The sequence below is a fragment of the Anser brachyrhynchus genome (assembly GCF_964034855.1).
Source record: "Anser brachyrhynchus genome assembly, chromosome: 5".
NCBI lineage: Eukaryota > Metazoa > Chordata > Aves > Anseriformes > Anatidae > Anser > Anser brachyrhynchus.
This window is the reverse complement of record NC_137699.1, coordinates 58,928,468-58,945,531: the sequence shown is the minus strand read 5'-3', so window position 1 is coordinate 58,945,531 and position 17,064 is coordinate 58,928,468. Positions and strand designations below refer to the sequence as shown.

General features: G+C 49.0%; 1 protein-coding gene across 6 annotated transcripts in view; it reads left to right on the top strand.

Moving 5' to 3' along the window:
• Nucleotides 1–612: 612 nt before the first annotated feature.
• The window catches only part of SYNE2 (spectrin repeat containing nuclear envelope protein 2), a 187,598-nt gene continuing 171,146 nt past the window's right edge, over nt 613–17,064 (top strand). For 2 of the 6 annotated variants that reach the window (XR_013951889.1, XM_080593985.1), the window contains exon 1: nt 613–772. The gene's annotated coding sequence lies outside the window, so the exon portion shown is untranslated. Of the gene's footprint in view, nt 773–7,054; nt 7,974–17,064 lie in introns of those variants that run through there. The other 4 variants (XM_080593984.1, XM_080593982.1, XM_080593986.1 and 1 more) reach the window with 3 other exon arrangements.

Genomic DNA, 17,064 nt, shown 5'->3' with positions numbered 1-17,064 from the left:
CAGGGAGCTGAGTGCAGGGAAGGTTGCTGCGGCCACATAGGATGGAGTAGGAGCTGGAGAGGTCTCCAATTTCTGCCTGCTTAGGTTTCTGATCTTCTAAACACGATCTGAGGGTGCTGCAGGTTTGTGGCAATGCAAAAGTGTTTTACTTCTTTGTATCATCTGTGAGCCCAGACCATCCCAGACCAGAGAACGGTTCTTATCATTACAGACGCGTCTTCCGTGCCCTTGTTTACCTCCAGCGCGACCCTTCGCCCCAAACACACAGACACACACACACCGTGGCCTTGCCTGCCTGCTTCCAGCGGCTGGGGCAGGGGGAACAGCGGTGCCCTGCTCAGCCCGGGGGACAAAACACCGGCAAGTCCCACAGCTGGGGCTGGCGAGGGGTGCAAGCGAGGTGAGGGAGCAAGCTGAGGGTGCAAGTGCTGCTGAGGGAGCAAGCTTGCTCGGGCCGGGATGGGAGGCAAAAACAAAACCGCGTGAAACGAAAACAGCTCCCGCTGCCTGGCAGGAGCGCAGTAGACCCCCTCAGGGCCAGCCAGCCCAGCGGGGGCCCGCTCCTCCTTCGCCCGGCCGCGGCTGTGGAGGCGGAGCAGGGGCCGGGCCGCGCCGCCCCGGGGGTGCGGGGGCTGCGGCCTCGCCGCCTTCCCGGTCGCGGGCGGGGAGCGGCCGGTGCTTGGGCCCTCCTCCTCCCCTTCCTCCTCCTCCTCCTCCTCCTCCTCGTCCCGCCGCCCAGCCCTCAGCGCCGCCACCCGGACCCGCCGCCGCGGTGAGTCTGCCCCGCCGGGCACCCCGAGTTGCGGCGCGACCGCGCCTTTGTGTGGGGAGCGGCGGCTGGGCTCGGCTCGGCTCGGCTCGGTTGGGCTCCGCCGCGGCGGTACCTGCCCGCCTTTGTTCCCCGCCGCCTTTGTTCCCTCGGAGGGCCGCGGGAGGGTTTTGTCGCCCAAAAGCCCGGCTCCCGACAGCCGGGGGGGGGGGGGGTCCCGGGGCGCCGTGAGGCGGCGGGGAGCGGGGGGAGGACGGGGGGCGTCCCTCCCGAAGTCGGTGCGGAGAGACCCTGTGGGCGCTCGTTGGGGCAAAGTTGTCTCCCGAGCGAAAAGTAGCGATGTGCTGTGAGGGGGTCTGTGTTGGCGGCGCCAGGGCTGTGCTGCTCTCCTGGGTGAGGCGCCGAGCCCTGTCTGCGCTTCCCGCGCTGCTCGTGGGCTCCTTTCTCTTCTCCGTCCTCGCCTCCATCCCGGCTCCCGGGCACCCCCTGCTTGCTCTTGCAGGAGTCACTGATTACTGCCCCGCTGCACCCGGGGTGCAGCGTGTGGGGATGGTGGTCCCTGGCTTGGCACTGACTTGAGTCAGGCTCAGGGCTCCGAGGGAAGACTCCTCTGTGACAAACCCAGGGCTCGGTCCCCTCCCTGTCCCCCCAAACACTCCTCTTCTGTCCCCTCTCTTTGCCTGAGAGCTGCCACAGGAGCAGGGAGGCAGAGCAGGTGTGTCCTTCTCGACTTCCTCGAAACACCCAGACAGAAAACTTTGGGCGAGTTTGTTTGAGGGCTTCTCACTGCCTCTCCATCCTTTGTCAGCTCAGTGGCTGCGTGTTCCTCGTGCCTCTGCTTTCCCCTTTCCGTGTCCCACCTGTCCTCTGCCCCCTCTTTCCATCATTCGCTCGTTTTTCTCCATCTCTGCTGTCAGGAGCACTTTCCCATCACAGGACAAGCAAAGACAGAAGTGCCATGTGCAGGACCTTGGCTAGTTATTGCAACTGTTTGTTGGCCAAGCTAACAAAACCTCTGTTTATGCCTCTGGTCGAAACGCGATACCTGAAAAAGGGACACTCGTGGCCTCTGGCTCCTGGTGAGCTGAGCCATGGGCTCCTGCCCCCTCTGTGGCTGTTTTACAGCTCGGGAAGGAGCACGGTGGCGGCTGCTAACTCTGTGCACAGTAACAGTACCCGCCACGCCATGGGCACTCACACAGCCACCTCACGTCAAAATCAGGGCAGCTGAAGTAACAGATTGCCAGGACAACGCAGGGCACGTTGTGGTGGGAGCGGAGGGGTGCTGTGGGGCCACTTGGACCTGCTGTGGAAGGGGAGCAGAGGTCCCAGCACCTGCCAGCGAGGATGGGGATGGGTTGCAAGGACCAGGGGGATAGGCAGTGGCACACGGGAGCTTGGAGGGAAAAACCAGCGGTGACTGCAGTGAGCACTGTGCGGATTCGTACTGTGGCAATGTTTGGGTCCCCCTTGTGCTAGATGCTGTACAAATACGTATTCAGAAGTGTATAAATGGTGGTTGTTCTTCTTTGCCTCATCACGAAGGGTGACGAACGATAACTGGCTTTTTACTGTAGCTGTCTAAGCAGAGCTATACAGCTATTTGTATCAAAGCTCCTTTATTTAAACGGCTGTTTGCAAATAACATCGGAAAACTGCTTTTTAAGTGCCGTTGCTACCAGACCTTAGTAAGAACTGAGCAGGACAGTTTAAGAGGAGCAAAGGAACTTCTCTCCTCTAATTAAATCTCATCAAAAGTTCATTAAAGTAAATGAGAACTTTGTTGGTGTCAGCACACAGCCGGTCCCGGAGTGCGCTAGCTATTTTTTGTTTATTTGTCAGGCAAAGATTTTAAGCATAGACACAATAAAGTAATTCAGGAAGCAGCATGCCTTAATGATCTAATAGGTTTAAAATGCTTTATCTCCCTGGCTGTTAGTTTTGTGTTAAAAATGAAAGTAGCAAAAGGAAAATCGCTACTATTCCCTCCTTTGCAGTGTTTTACTGGGGATTTTATGTTACTTCTTTTGGTAGGTTTTAGGCACAGTTGATTCTTGTGTTGAGAAGTCTCTGTTTGGGTGGAAAAATGGGCACAGTTTAGCCCTTTTACGAAGTTCATTGTAAGCATTGTAACCCCCCCCTTTACCAGTAATTAATTCCATAAAGATCGAGTTCAGCTCCATTTGGTTTCTTCACCATCTGAATATATAAATGAATGAAAGAAGAAATCCCAAAGAGGGCAAGAAGAGGCACAGCTTGAAAGATCAGGTATAAAGAGCCCCATTCATCTGGGTTTATCTGTAGTACAGGGATATGCCCTTACTTCATGAATCATCTCCTGACATCTGTTTGCAGCGCTGTTTTCTTAGCAACTGCGACTCTGTTTTAGATCTGGACTCTCAATGGCCGGTTTTGTATAGGGAGATGCGAAGGGATGATCCAGCCTCTTACTAGAGAAGCTGTGCCTTTCAGCCAGTCTACCCCATTCCTTTTCCTCCCTGGGGCACGGTGAATACTGGTTTTAAAAGTCTAGCAGCTGGGATGCTTATATGTATATGCGCAAAGAGATGCTTATCTGCTGCTTACCACAACTGAAGTGTTTCCCCAGCACTACCTGGCAGCGGTGGAGAGAGAACCTACCAATTGGTTGTGAAGTTTCGTGTTTTGAAAGTGTGCCATGTGTGCCACCGCACTTTCCCTAGCTTTCCTGCAGTTTGTTTTGAACTGTCACGGGGCTTTAGATGTGGGAGAGGATGTAGTCTCTGCTTGCGAACTTGGAGAAACACTGGAAAGGGAGCCAGCGATCGCAAGGGAACACTCCCAGCAACGTGCCTGTTTGAACAAGCAGTCGGATTAGTCGGTGGGATTATACGTGTGGAGTGTGGAGCAGTATGAGTAACGCTTTGGGACTGGATCTATAAGCCGTGATTAAAGGGAAGGTGACATTTCATATACCTCTCACCTAATCTTCCTTTGCCTGAGTTTCATCCCTGACCAGTGTGGGTGGGAGACTCCTGTAACTGAGACAGAGGTGGCCACGCAGCTGCTGGGAGATCAGGTTTATCTGGGTTTTGTCAGCTGTGCTCTGTGGAGAGGGTCGATACTGGGATTAGGTCTGGGGTAGGTTATTACTTCAGCTAAGGCTGAATTGGTCTGGATCACAAATACATGTCTGAGAGTACAAGCGGCATGTCCAGGCCACGTTCACCCGGCTCCCTCCTGTGCAGACCTGTGGCTTGCCCAGGAGAAGGAGGAAATTACAATTACAGCAGCACCTGCAGCTGCTGGACCACGCATCATAAACTGATAGTGTATATTACCCCACAGAACATGGATTTGACTGCCTACCCTTCCTGGACTGACTCGTGTCCCGTGGAGCGTGAAGGGTGTCAGCAGCGAGTTGCTGCTGTGAAGGATGAACACGTTTTGGCTTCGGGTAATGCCGGGAGGGGGAAGATGTCTGGGGCATTTTGTTTGCAAAAGGATTGCAGAGTGGCGATGGGAAGGCTAAAGAGGGTCTGCGAATTCTGGCCAGCTTCCTGGGGTCCTCATGGATGGCAGGACACAAATCCTGGTGCTGGTGAGGCTATGAAGAAGACAGCCTCTATGGATCACCTAGCTCACCGTATTCACAGCAGAAGATGAAGAAAGCTGCTTCTATGGAGATGCTACAGGGCCAGGACAGGGGCAGAAGCGGGAGTGGGGAAAAACCTGTGTTTCGCTTAGCTGAGCACGCTGGAAGGGAAAAGAAATCTGTGCCGGGGAAAGGGCTGGTAGGCTGTTATCTTCCCACAGGAGGGGAAGTGGGGCAGAGCTCCACTCCATGCCTCTGGTGTCTCGCAGGGAGGCATGTTTGCTTTCTTGCCTTCCTGCAGCCTGCTGATAACTCCCCACACAATGCAGCCGTGCAGATTGGCTGGAGACGATTTGAAGGAATTGCTGACCCTGATACAAGCAGTACTGTTTGTGGCCGGGGATGGGGAAAAAGAGGAAAGAATAGTATGAAGTGTTGGAGCTTTAAGGCTCAGGCTGCGAGTTCTATCGAAGGAAATGACAATTAAGATGGAAAACAAAGCACTTGTAATTACTTTCATGAAAGTGTAGGGAGGAGGCAGAAATGTGGATTGTACAGGAAGAAGTTTTACTTTCTGGGTCATTTGACTTGTTGGTTGCCAGGAGAAACACAAGAAGCTGGTGAATGATGAGGGAAAAGGTGGAGGCAGAGAGGAGAACGCACGGCTGACCGTGCCTTGTGGGTCTGTGGCTAGCGGCTGATGTACAGCTGACCACAAAGAGGTTGTAAAGATGCTGGAACTGGACAGCTTCAGAAATGGCTTTGTGTTGGTTTGTGTTAGCGAGAGCTCTGTTTTGCGTTGGGTTGGTTTGTGCTGGTAATAACCACCTAATAACCACTGATACAGGGAGAGAAATGAAAGCTGCCCCACGAGCAACGTGCCCTGCTTCTTGGAAACTCTTGTGCAGTGAGCAACGTGGAGGAGTATTCCATGAAAGCTTGAAGGTCAGCGATTAAACGAGGCTCTTCCAGCAAAGCTAAGCTCTCTCAGCAAAGGCGGTTGCGTCTTGTTGAGTTGCAAGAAGTTTACGAGGGAGGGAAGCATGGGGCACTTGCACCTTGTGTCTCCGGTGGAGGCGATATTTCTCACCCCTGTGGAAAGCCAGGAGTGCTTCTTTGTTTATGTCCTTTCCCCCAGCTTAAGTGTGAGATTCGTCTCGCCGAACTACAGCATAGCTGTCTGCATGGGAGACAGTTGTCCAGACTCCTTTCATAGTCACCACAGAGGAACAAACACTTCTGGGCCATGATTCATCCGCGCTGAACTGGACGTCTAAAAATACACCGGACAAACTGCCCTAAAAGTGCCTGTTTCTCTCCATTGTTTCTCCACTGTCCAAACAATGGAGGCACACGGAGGCACCTCTGTTGTAGCTGTTTAATGTCAGGAGGGCTGATCCTCAGCCAGAGCGCCTCGTACCACAGCGCAGGTTCTGGGAGGGCTGCTCGTGTCCTCGTTTCTGCCAGACCCAGCCTCTGCGTGGACTGGGGCGGTGGAGCCTGGAAGGCTGCACCTGGGAGCAGGGAGCGGGCAGCGATGTCCCACACGGCGCCGTCCTCCTCCCCTGGCCACTCAGCGGATTCAGAAAGAGACAATCTTCTGCTATAAATAAGGGGCCAAGGGGGATTTGCGCTTTTTCAAGGTCGCCCAGCAGGCTGGCGGCAGAGGTGGAGGCAGTGGCGATGACGGCAGGCTCCCAGAGGTGCGCCCGTGCGCCCTGCGGCTGCCTCGCGACCTGCCACTGTCCCAGGGGGGACACCGGCTGCTCGGCTCTTGCTGGCGGATGGCACCTGGTAGGTACCCGTCCCTTTTGTAAAAGGAGCTAGCAAAATGACATAGGTGTTAATACAGCTGAATTATTGTGTGTCCGCTGGGCCGGTGTGAATGATTGCATGCGTGCTTTTAAGTGGTGAAACCTTAGGGTTTAACCTTCAGGGTTAAATTTGCTTCACTTCAGGCTTGCAGCAGTGTAAGGCAGCATGTAGGATTATTTAATGATCTATGGAAACTCTTGAAACTGACCTATATGAAACTTGCAATTAAACATACTGTTGGACCTCGGAGAGCTTTGGAGGCTCACGGGGAGCTGTGACCTGGTCCGCCCTGAAGCGTGGCTGCTGCTGCTGTGTTATTTAGTGGCATGATAAAAAAAAAAAGTGCCAGCTCTTCTGGAGAAAGCTTAACTTACCTGCACAGGTGAACCACGGAGGGTAAGGATGAACTGTCTCCTGTGTGGAGAACTAATTTGCAGCAGAAAGACTTCCTCTGCCAAGTGAGCTGAGTGTCTGGAGGGGAATTTGCTGAAGGAATTTGCTGGTCTAACAGAGAGAGGGAGTACAGGCAAGTACTGAGCGTTAAATGGATCGGCTGCATCTCCAGTTTCAGACAAATACCAGAGCATTCCCTTATCCTTTTTGATAAGAGAGAAAGAATATGATAGCAGGGGAATAGAAAGAGCATATTGTGCGAGCCTGGATCTGAATCCTAAAGTTCTGCGTAGGGGGTCTGTGCTTGAGCTCCAAGAGGTGAAGCGAATTGCAATCTGATTCCAGGGAGCACAAAAGGGAAGAGGAGGGAAGGAGCAACCTATTAAATAAGAGCTGGGAGAAAAGCCAGTCTCCAAAAATAAACATTGAAGATCAATTCCAGGTATTTCCTGGTATTGTCATCCTGCTTCATCAACCACTTGGACTGTAACAAGTGGTTTCAAAGATAGCAGACTGACAGGTCTACAGTTGTTTTTCTTTTAAAAAAGGGGAGGGAAAGAAAGGTTTCTGATAGATTGTTTGCACAACTATTTCTTACGCAGATCTGGGTGGGATGTTGCTGATGAAATACCCCTGGGATGGAGGAGGCAGAGCTTGTTATTGTAAGAGGGAAGTAAGAGCACAGCTGGCTGCATGTTGGAGTAGGGAAAAATTTGAATCTTCTTCCCATTTATGTGCCAGGGGCACCCCAGCAGTTTCTGAGGGGCAGGAAGCAGATACTTGAGCAACGAAGGTGTGAGCAGATGGTGTTCCTGCAGAGCGGCTGTGCCTTTCTGGTGCTGCAGGCAGGCTTTGTAGGTATCCTTTGCAGGCGAAGGCTTCCCCTGCGAATGGTTTGGAAGGGACTCTTAACGCGTTTCTTCTTGGAAGGGTTCTCAGAAAAGCCAGCCCACCATTTCACTGTACTGAAAGCTGTGCAGGGATTGTAAGGAAACCGAGGCACATCCCGTGCCAAGGACGCGTGTTCGTGGTCACATGCCAGCTCCTTACTGGACTTTCATCTGGGATGGTGTCTCTGGGAGAAAACTGTACCGAAACACGTGCTGGTGTGCTGGGGTTGGCCAGGGATGCCAGACGTGGCTCGTGGCTTACCTCACCTGCTTGGCCGTGGCGCAGCGGCGGTGCTTGCGCAACGCACGTTCTCTGTTGCTTGACTGAACTTGTCCATAAGTAACTCGGTGTTAGTAATCTTGCTGCCTTTCAGCGAGGGAGATGCGCAGGGCTCGCAGGCGTTCATCCTGTTTTGTCTCCGGTGTAAGAAATCCTGATTCTAAAAGAAAGCGAGCTGGGCAGCTCCGTGGTTCGAGCCCTGGCGAGAAGACTTCTCGTCCTGCACATGCAGAGGGGGAGTGCACGAAACAAGTAAGGCATCCTTCATTCTGAGCTATTTCCAGTTTGGAGTCCTCGGTTTTGCAATTGCAACTGTGTTTTGTTGGTATTGTGATTTATTCTAGCAGGTTAGCGTATAGCACCAAGTTCTTTCTTCTGGGTTTTCTCTGCGCAGTTTGGCTGTTTGGCCCTCTCTGGCAGCAGCACTGGTAGGAATACGGGTGTTTGGCTTGGTTTTCACTGCACACAAAAAGTTATTCTGAAGGTTGAAACTATGCTATAAATTAGAAATTTGGCCTCGTGTGTGGATTTCTTCTTTTTTCCTAAAGCAACTAATTCTTTGAAAGCAAAGCAAAAGACATTTTGTTGTAAGCAGAAAACAAAAGTGCTCCATTTCGCGGAGCAAAGTGCTGATTTTCTCCTACCACGGAGGGTCCCTGAACATCCAGTGTGGGAGAAAGTGTGGTCGAAGGGCTCTTTTCACATGTCCCAAACCCACACAGGCATGTGAGCATGCAGGTTTTGACAGGCAGGTGCCTAAAAAGACCCCCAGTTGCATTTCTGAGGGAAATTTCAGCGGAAAGAATTACGTGGAAGTGAGAAGCTTGCTCTTTGGAGAGGCAGCCCCTTTGGGTCAGAACAGAGGTGTGTGGGGAAAAACAGCAGTTTGCCTTGTTGCAGCCCGGGCTGGACGTGCTTGAGAGAGAATCTGATGAATTCACAGCCGCCAGGCTAGGACCAATCATTAAAATTGTAATTTGCCCTTCAGACGCTGGCAAGCTTCGGTTGCCGTTTGCTGGACAAACCTCTCTTTTGTGTTCCCCTTCCGTCTGCGTAAAGCAGCAAGCGCTGGCGGAGAGCTACTTGCAGCAGGATTCCTCTTCTCTGCTATGTTTAGTGATCAAAACAAGTCCGTGATCTTTACAGGAATACTGCCAAAGCAGATAGGACTCGCATGAGACAAGCCCTGTCTCATTTGGCTCCCAAACACACATTGCATTTCGCTTTCCTCCCCTCTCCTGACACCGTCAATGGATCTGTCTGCTGAGGTCTGTTGTGCAAACATTGCGCTGCCATTTCCAGTGATGTTGCTGTAAGAGCAAGCCCTGCCCCAGCGAAAACTCCTGCATTTAGATCACCGCTATCCCCACCTTTCCCTTCTCTTAGTGTCCTGAAAAAGCAGCTTACTGCTTTTCAGAAAGATCCTCCTGACTGAGAACAGCTTTATGATTTAATTGGGAAACTCCAGGCCTTTATTGCTTAGGCGAGGTTCACTCAACAGCATAATCTGCTTGTTAACCATCTGACTGTTTCCTTTATTCAGGGAAGAAGGGAATTAGGAAGGCAGTGGGAAGGAAACATTTGTGTTCCTTCAAAGGCAGAATATTACTAGGAGCCCGATTCCCATTAATATAATGTCATTCATACAAAGTGGGTGTAATTACTACTTAGTGCTATTTTAAATACCTTTTACACCATGTAAAGTGGTTTCAGCGTTAATGGGAGGCTGGTTATGAGTCTCTACAAAGACACTAAGCAAAGAATTTCAGTTGCAATCTGAAGGAAAGAAAGATGAGTAAAATAAATGAAAGAACAAAATTATTGCAGTGCGCTTGGTGAAAACAGGCGGTGTTTTCCAGTCTGTTCGGACCAGGCAGTCCCCTCGGTGAGAGTTAAACTCGCTGTGATTGCAGCCGATGCCCTGCCCCTTCCCTTCCAATTGTGAGAAGCGACCCGGGTCCAGGAAGCACCGAGGAAGGGCTGCGATGAGCTGCTTGCGGAGCCGTTCGCTGGCAGGATGGGAGCAGCACGCCCGAAGGTCAGAGGTCTGCCCGTGCCCCACGGCGCTGGGACTGCGGTGGCTGCGGTGCACCCACTGCCAAAAGGAGCCCAGGGATTGCTCCTGGCTGCCGTCACGCAGGGACAGCTTTCATCTGCAGATGGAGAGGGGCTTCTAGGAGCAAAACGACGGTGCTTTTCATCTTGTGGGGCGCGGATAAGATTTTACACAACTTGAATGTAGCAGCAGTTTAGGATTTATTTTGTAAATAGCAAGGTTAGATGGCATGGTTTTAACAGCACTTAATCTGCGTTTGATCAGCAGCAAATTTAACACAGTGATTTGAACAGAATTTGCTACAATAGGAACAGTGAAGATTCGAGAATGGCAAGGTTCACCTGAAACTTCCTGCAGGGTCCTGGTAGGTGTCTAAATCCACTTGTGGGCTTCCAAATTACCCCCTACAGTAAATTACTCACTCTACTCCCACCTTGGCATTTGCCCAAGGGTGAGCTTGTTCTTCAAAGGGTCAGCCCTGGGATGCACATCCCCACAGGGATCTTCCACCAAGCCTGCCCTTCTGGTCCCTCCTGGCACGGACACTTCTGGTGCTGCCCGGAGCCCAGGCTGCAGGGTCCAAGGCACGATCAGGGAGTGCCTGTTGGTACTCACCCGTTCTGTCTGCCGCCCGCTGACAAAGGAGGGCTGATGTAACATTAGTTGATCTTGAACCATAGCTGAGCTGGGGAAAAGCTACTCCACCACATTTTTTTCTTCGGCCATTGTATTTATAAGCTAAAATGATTGACTTGTAGTCAAACTCGGATTCCTTACCATGCTGTTCTTGGACTCTGATGTGATCCATCATTTCCCCATGAGAGATTACAGTGCGTAGCTGCTTTAAGGCAGCACCATCCTTTGTTCGTGGTCATGGCCAAGGAACAGTCACATCGAGGCCTCCTGCGGTCGTAAGCCTCAGCAGGTCCCATGGCAAGTGCAGCATGGAGCGTGCCCGCCAGGGTAGCGAACGGCGTGGGTAGGAAGAGGTGGGTATGCACTGGATGTGCTTCCCAGGTCCAGATCCGAGGCCACATTGTGTTTCTCATGTTATTTTTACAATAATTCTTCCCCACAGCACTCTTATCTGCGGGAGGTGGCCTTGGAGCTTCAGCACGGGCAGCCCATGGAGCGGCAGGGAAGCGTGCGACCATGCCCTGCTTTGGAAAAGCTTTTTCCTTCGGGCTGTGTGGCAGCAGCAGCAACGCACCATATAACTGGCATGGCTTTTTGCACCTAGTTGGAGACTTTGGGGCAGTGCACAGCTAGGTTTGGGCGGGGGAGCGCTTTTGGGCTGTGACTTAGGGATTGAATTGTCATCCTAGCCCGTGACTTTAGTGAAGGCATGAAGTCACCATGGTATTTTTGGCTTCCTACGTAGTAGCAGTGTGCTGGGCATGGCATTGGCCTTCTGAGCCCTTTCCGAGCCCTATCAATCTCTCTTTTTGCACGAACAGTTGTGACTTTGAGTTCTAAGCAGTTCTTGTTTTTATTAATGATGCAGAAATCTTGGAAACCAGTTAAAAATACAGGTTTTCGTCAACTTTTTAAAGTATGCTTCAGCATTGCATTTCCACTTGGGAACAGATAAATGTGAGACAGGCTCTTGTTCTGAGTGCAAGCAAATTCGTAAAATTTGACCCATGGAGGTGCATGATGCATGCGTGAACAAGGCTTAGCTCTGTTAATAAAAGCATTTGTGTGTGTGTTAACAACAGCATGGGGTTATTGCCATTTTCAAACTGTGTAATTGTACCAGGATGACTGATATATTGCCACCCACAAAAAACAGAAAAGGTCAGGAAAGACACTTTTCTAACCGCGTTTGGGAATTGATTAATGCAATGAGAAGATCCATTGTGCTTCTGTAGCAGGAAGTATTACAGATGTGTAAATCAAAGACAAACCAGCAACATTTGCTGGCCTTAAAAAGTGGTATTGCTTTTGTATACTCATGCGCTTGTCCTGGCACATTTTCAAGATTATAAATAGATCACTGGGAAGTCCCTGGATAAGAAAAATGCGCTGTTGCTGGTTGTCATAAATAAACTAATAAGAAATGTCTTGGTCTTTCAGCTCTTACTGTTTGGAGGAGTCCTTACTTGTGCATATAATTTCAGCGTGTCGGTTCACATGAGTTAAGACTATTTCTGCGGCAATGGGGTGTAGTTTTGTGTCTATCTCTGTATTTCTTGAAGATCCAGTGTTCTCTGGGCTTTTTTTTTTTTTTTTCTGAGCAGAGTTGTTCAGCCTTTTCCAAACTTTGTCTTTTTTGATTCCTTCATCTCCTGCTACTGAGAGCTTAGCAACACCCATGACCGAACTGGTTTCAGCATTGTCCCAGGCAGTCCAGGGTGTCTCTAATGCCACTTCTTAAAGGACTGGCTGATACCCGTCTGATCGGAGTAGGGTATTATGTGGGATCAGAAAGCTATAGCCTCTTTTCCCTATCACCTTGAAAGTCATGGAAACCTAATGGAAGACCACCTTTTTCCTCCAGAAAAGCCCAGAGGATGTGCCACTTACTGGGTGATGACAAATCTTTTCAGTGGTGCCCAGGAACAGGACGAGAGGCAACGGGCACAAACTGGAGCACAGGAGGTTCTGGCTCAATACGAGGGGGCACTTCATTACTGTGAGGGTGACAGAGCACTGGGACGGGTTGCCCAGAGAGGCCGTGGAGTCTCCCTCCCTGGAGATATTCAAAACCCACCTGGATGCCACCTTGTGCGACATGCTCTAGGTGACCCAGCTTGGCAGGGGGGTTGGACTAGGTGATCTCCAGAGGTCCCTTCCAACCTCAGCCATTCCCTCATTCAGTGATTCTGTGAATTTATATTTTTTTTTTCTAAGAGTAGTCAGCTCCTCGAGTAGTGGAAAGCAGGACGGATCTATCAATGGTGGTGTTCTGATTTTTCCTGCCTGGGGATCTGGCTTTGAAGAGAAGGGGATCAATGTGCTTGCAGGGTGATCCTGTTCCAGCTGTGGACATGAATGCAATCTGAGGCCACCCACAAGAGCAACGTTTGCAAGCAATTTAAATGTGAAAGGGATGAACTTCGCTTCGGACTTTCAGCAGAGAGAATGTCTTAGTGGAAAGATACTGGAAAACGCAGGCACCCACAGCCCCAAACCTGGTACTTAAAAATGGTGAAACCGTTGAGGAGGTTGGGTAGGAAGTGTGGCCGTCGAACTTCAGTGCTGTGGGAAGTGCTCTGACTTAAGAGCAGTATGAGCACTTTGGAAGTGAGGGGAAAATAACAAACATTGTGAAAACAAAACAACCAAACAAATGGGGAGAAAAAAAAAAGCAACCACACACACACACAAAAACACAACCCAAACCCAGACTTGATCAAAGAGGTTTTTTTTGATAATTCTTCAGCTCATATTATCATGATTTGGATCCCAGCAATTTGCCTTTAAGGAGACAGTGACAGACTTACAGAAGGATTGCTTGCCAAAAGAAGGTCCAGCAGTACTTTGCAAGGCTTGGGACTTGCAATTTTGAATGTTACTGCTTCTCCCTGAATGCCAAATAAACTAAGGTCTTAGTTAATAAGGAAAAGGGTCTTCAGTCAGCCTGCATTGTGGAGCTCTACTTCCTTTGGGCCCGTTCACCAAAGATAAAAATCTGCTGTTTGAGTCATGATGTTGGCTCGACTGAAGACATGAGTAATAATAATCTGTTGCTAGGAGCAGCCTCCAGTTTACATCTAGAGGCCTCTATGGAGGGAAAGGCTTTGGAGTCCCAGAGTAGGTCATAAATAATCAGTGGCACTTCAAAGAAGGAAAAGTAAAAACAAGCGGTTCGAGATGCCCTGCAAAGACGACTGGAATTCCTCTTGCAACACCAATGGAGAACATGTAGCCAACATAACTGGGGAAATATGGGGCATGCGTCTGCAAAGGCAAAAACATTGAAGTAGGGACTTACCGGCAGTGGGCTATAATGCTCACCAGCCTCGAGACAGGCTTGTTTGCAGAGTAGCTGCTGCTTTCAGCTCTAAGGAGTGCGCTTGTGAGCTAAAGTCGTGCAAGGGGATTCCAAGTTTGGCTCGTAAGGAGGACTCTGAGGGTACAGCTGTGCAGCAGGCTGCAGCGCACACAGGGACGTGCAGGATGTGGCTGTAACTCTCTGTGGACATGGGGCAGTGTGGAAATCACGCCAGCTAGTTTATCTTGCTTCCTTGTTAGCGTGCACTACTGTTTTTTGTGTTTTCAGAATTAATGAAATGTGCATTTATATTTTAACTGCAGATGTACACATTGTTTTAAAAACAGCAGTAGTTTCACTGTAGAGGAGCGTTCTCTTAAACTGCTATTTTATTTTATTTTTTAATATGGTGAAATCCTACTGCATTCTGTGATTGGAGTAACTGAAGGATGAAATCTGTAATCCACACTGATCCAAACTGAAACATGAAGGCTATGAAATCCTTGCTAGTGAATCTACCAAAATCCATCTGAAGCTTTTTCCCCTTTCTTCTGAGACAAGCATGGTTTTATAAAGACTGATTAAGAAGAGCATCTCTTAAGTCTCATTGGGACTTAAGTCTTACTGGAGATGTGGTGTTTAAATCAGTATTGTCTATTCTCATGATGATCTCTCTGGAATTTAAGGCTGAGATATGATTATTTTTAGGTTAGTTTCTTGAGATTTCCAGTCTGGTTCCTCCTCGTAGGTTTCTTTGTCTCTCTGTCAGTGTGCCTATGTCTGTGTGTAAATAGCCATTATATTTTTTTAATTGTCTGAATAATTTCAGCTGAATATGAGAAATGAAGAGAGATTCCAAGGAAGTTAGGTTGAAATTATGCAATATGACTGTGCTGATCCAATTTCCACCAATGTTCGTAGATGTCCATTGTGAGAGCAGCTAGGGAGGCAGGGGAAGAAGTTCCCTACCCATACCCACTAGAGGAAAGCCTGGGTTTGAGTCTTGTAAGTGTCCTTGTCACGGGGAAAGCTTTTGTTGGCGATTGAACCGTTTGAACTGCAGGTTGAGCTCAGGTGGTCAAGAAGTTGCTCCTTTGGAAAACACCAGTTAAAAGCTTTTCCTCTGAGTAGGACATTTGTAATGCTCCTTGCTTGCGTGGCTGCTCCTGTGTCCAAGACAGGAGGAGCTCACGCAACAGCTAAGCAGCAATTCACTTAATCAGCGAGAAACAAACCCATTGGAAACAAGGTCCCAGCATTCGTGGAGCTGTCTGTTTGGCTCTGTGCTCTTCACAGGTTATTTCATGGACTATCCCAAGGTGTAAGCACTTAAACGCTTTCCTGTATTAACGCCAGACTCTTCAGAAAGATGGAAAGACGAGGGCACTCTCTTCACCTTTGGTTTTATCTCCCTGAAAGGGCATGTTTTCATTTGAAAAATGGGCATGAAAGGGCATGTTTTCATGTTTTCAGCACAACAGATATATATATTTCAGAGTTATTTGGTATTTCATGGGACTGAAGGATTTGGTTTAGCTCTTCAGGTTCATCGAGTTGTTATAAAACAATATAATCAACTGAAATATGAAGTAGAGAAGGTGGTAGTTTGTAAAGCCTATGAAAAATGTTCCTAGGCATTTTTACCAATATCTTGACAGTTTTAAACTCTTTGGAGGTGGATATGATATAGTTACATTTAACATGCTCTATTTGAATGAATTTCTTGGGGGGGAGGGCAAAGGGACTAGCGTATTGTCCCCATGTAATCCCGTCTCAGACAATCTGCCCTGTGTACCTTTTAAAGAATACTAATCCTTGCAGGTATGTCCTCTAGCAGTGTGTGCGTTTCCCTTTCAAAGCAGCTGTGGAGTCTTCTGCTGGGACAGGGCAGGAATCGGAGGTAGGGTAAAATGTGTGTGCTGTTTTAGACGGTGAAAGGATGGTTTCAGGGCAGTGAAAACTGCAGTTTTATAACCTGCACTGAGGATTTGTTGAGTGGATTTTTGTGTTTAAAAAAAAGGTGATGCATAAGTGTATTCCGTTCTCTGGATAAAGAGGGAGGCCTTCATTTGTCCTTAAAACAGAATGGGAGCATATGCTTTTTTTTTTCCATTTATGTGTATTCTATGATCATGTGCCATAGTTTACTTGAAAGGAACCTCTGGAAGTCATCTGGTCCAACATCCCCTGCTCAAAGCATTAATGCTTTAAATTTAAAATATTTTCTTCTTTAAAACCTGAAAACTTTATTAACTTTTACCAATTTAATGTCCAGAGATCTGAACTAATATTGGGGTCCTATCACATTAAGTTCCATATGAGGACATAAAAGGATGTAAAGTCAACTATGTGGTTGCTGTAGCTGGCAAGGTATGAGGACAGAGGAGGAATGGTCACAGTAAGGTTAAAATTGCATTATTTTTTTTTCCTGAAACTTCCATCGATGCTGTTCATGGCTCTTGCATCTTTTCCTATTATCATAGAGGAATTTTCCTGCCAGATCCCATTCCTTTTCTCTGGACTATTCTCCCAATGACTTTAGTATTAAGCAAGGCAGGTGAACATGATTTGGCTCTGCCTATGTCACCATCTCAGATCTGGATGCATTAAACATACGTGTGTTTTCGCTGTTGGTGATTTTGTGCTGCATTGCGTGCCTTTAAAAGAAAACCCTTAAGCAGTGTTTACTTGAAAATAAGGTTAAAAATGAGAGTAAACTTATGTTAAAGAGAAAGAGAACATGCATTGTAACTGATATTGAGTGCATGCTCCAGAGCTGCAGGGGCTGGTTCACGGTTTTGGGACTTGCTTCTGGTTTATGCTGGTGTGTCAGTGTCTGTGCTTCTAGTCCTATCACTCTTCCTTTACATGGGCACCCAATCCGAGTTATAACCTTATGTGGTGGTTTTACCCAGCGGGGCAGCCAAGATCCACCACAGCCGCTCTCTCACTCCCCCTCCTCAAAGGGAAAGGGGGAGAAAATACGATGGAAAAGATTCAAGGGTTGAGATAAAGATAAGGGAGATTGATCACCAGCTCGTCACGGGCAAAACAGACTCAGCATAGGGAGATTAATGTAATTTATTGCCTATTACTAACAAGCTAGAGCAGTGAGAAACTAAAAACAAACTAAAGACACCTTCCTCCCATCCACCTTCTACCTCCTCTCCCCAAAGCGATGCAGGGGAACAGGAAATGGGGGCTGCGGTCATTCCCTGACACTTCATCTCCATCGCTCCCTCACGGAGCTCTTCAAGAACTGCCCCCACACAGCTCCATACCACGGAGTCCATCCCCCGGGAGCAAACTGCTCCAGCACGGGTCCCCCACGGGCGGCAGCTCCCCCCAGG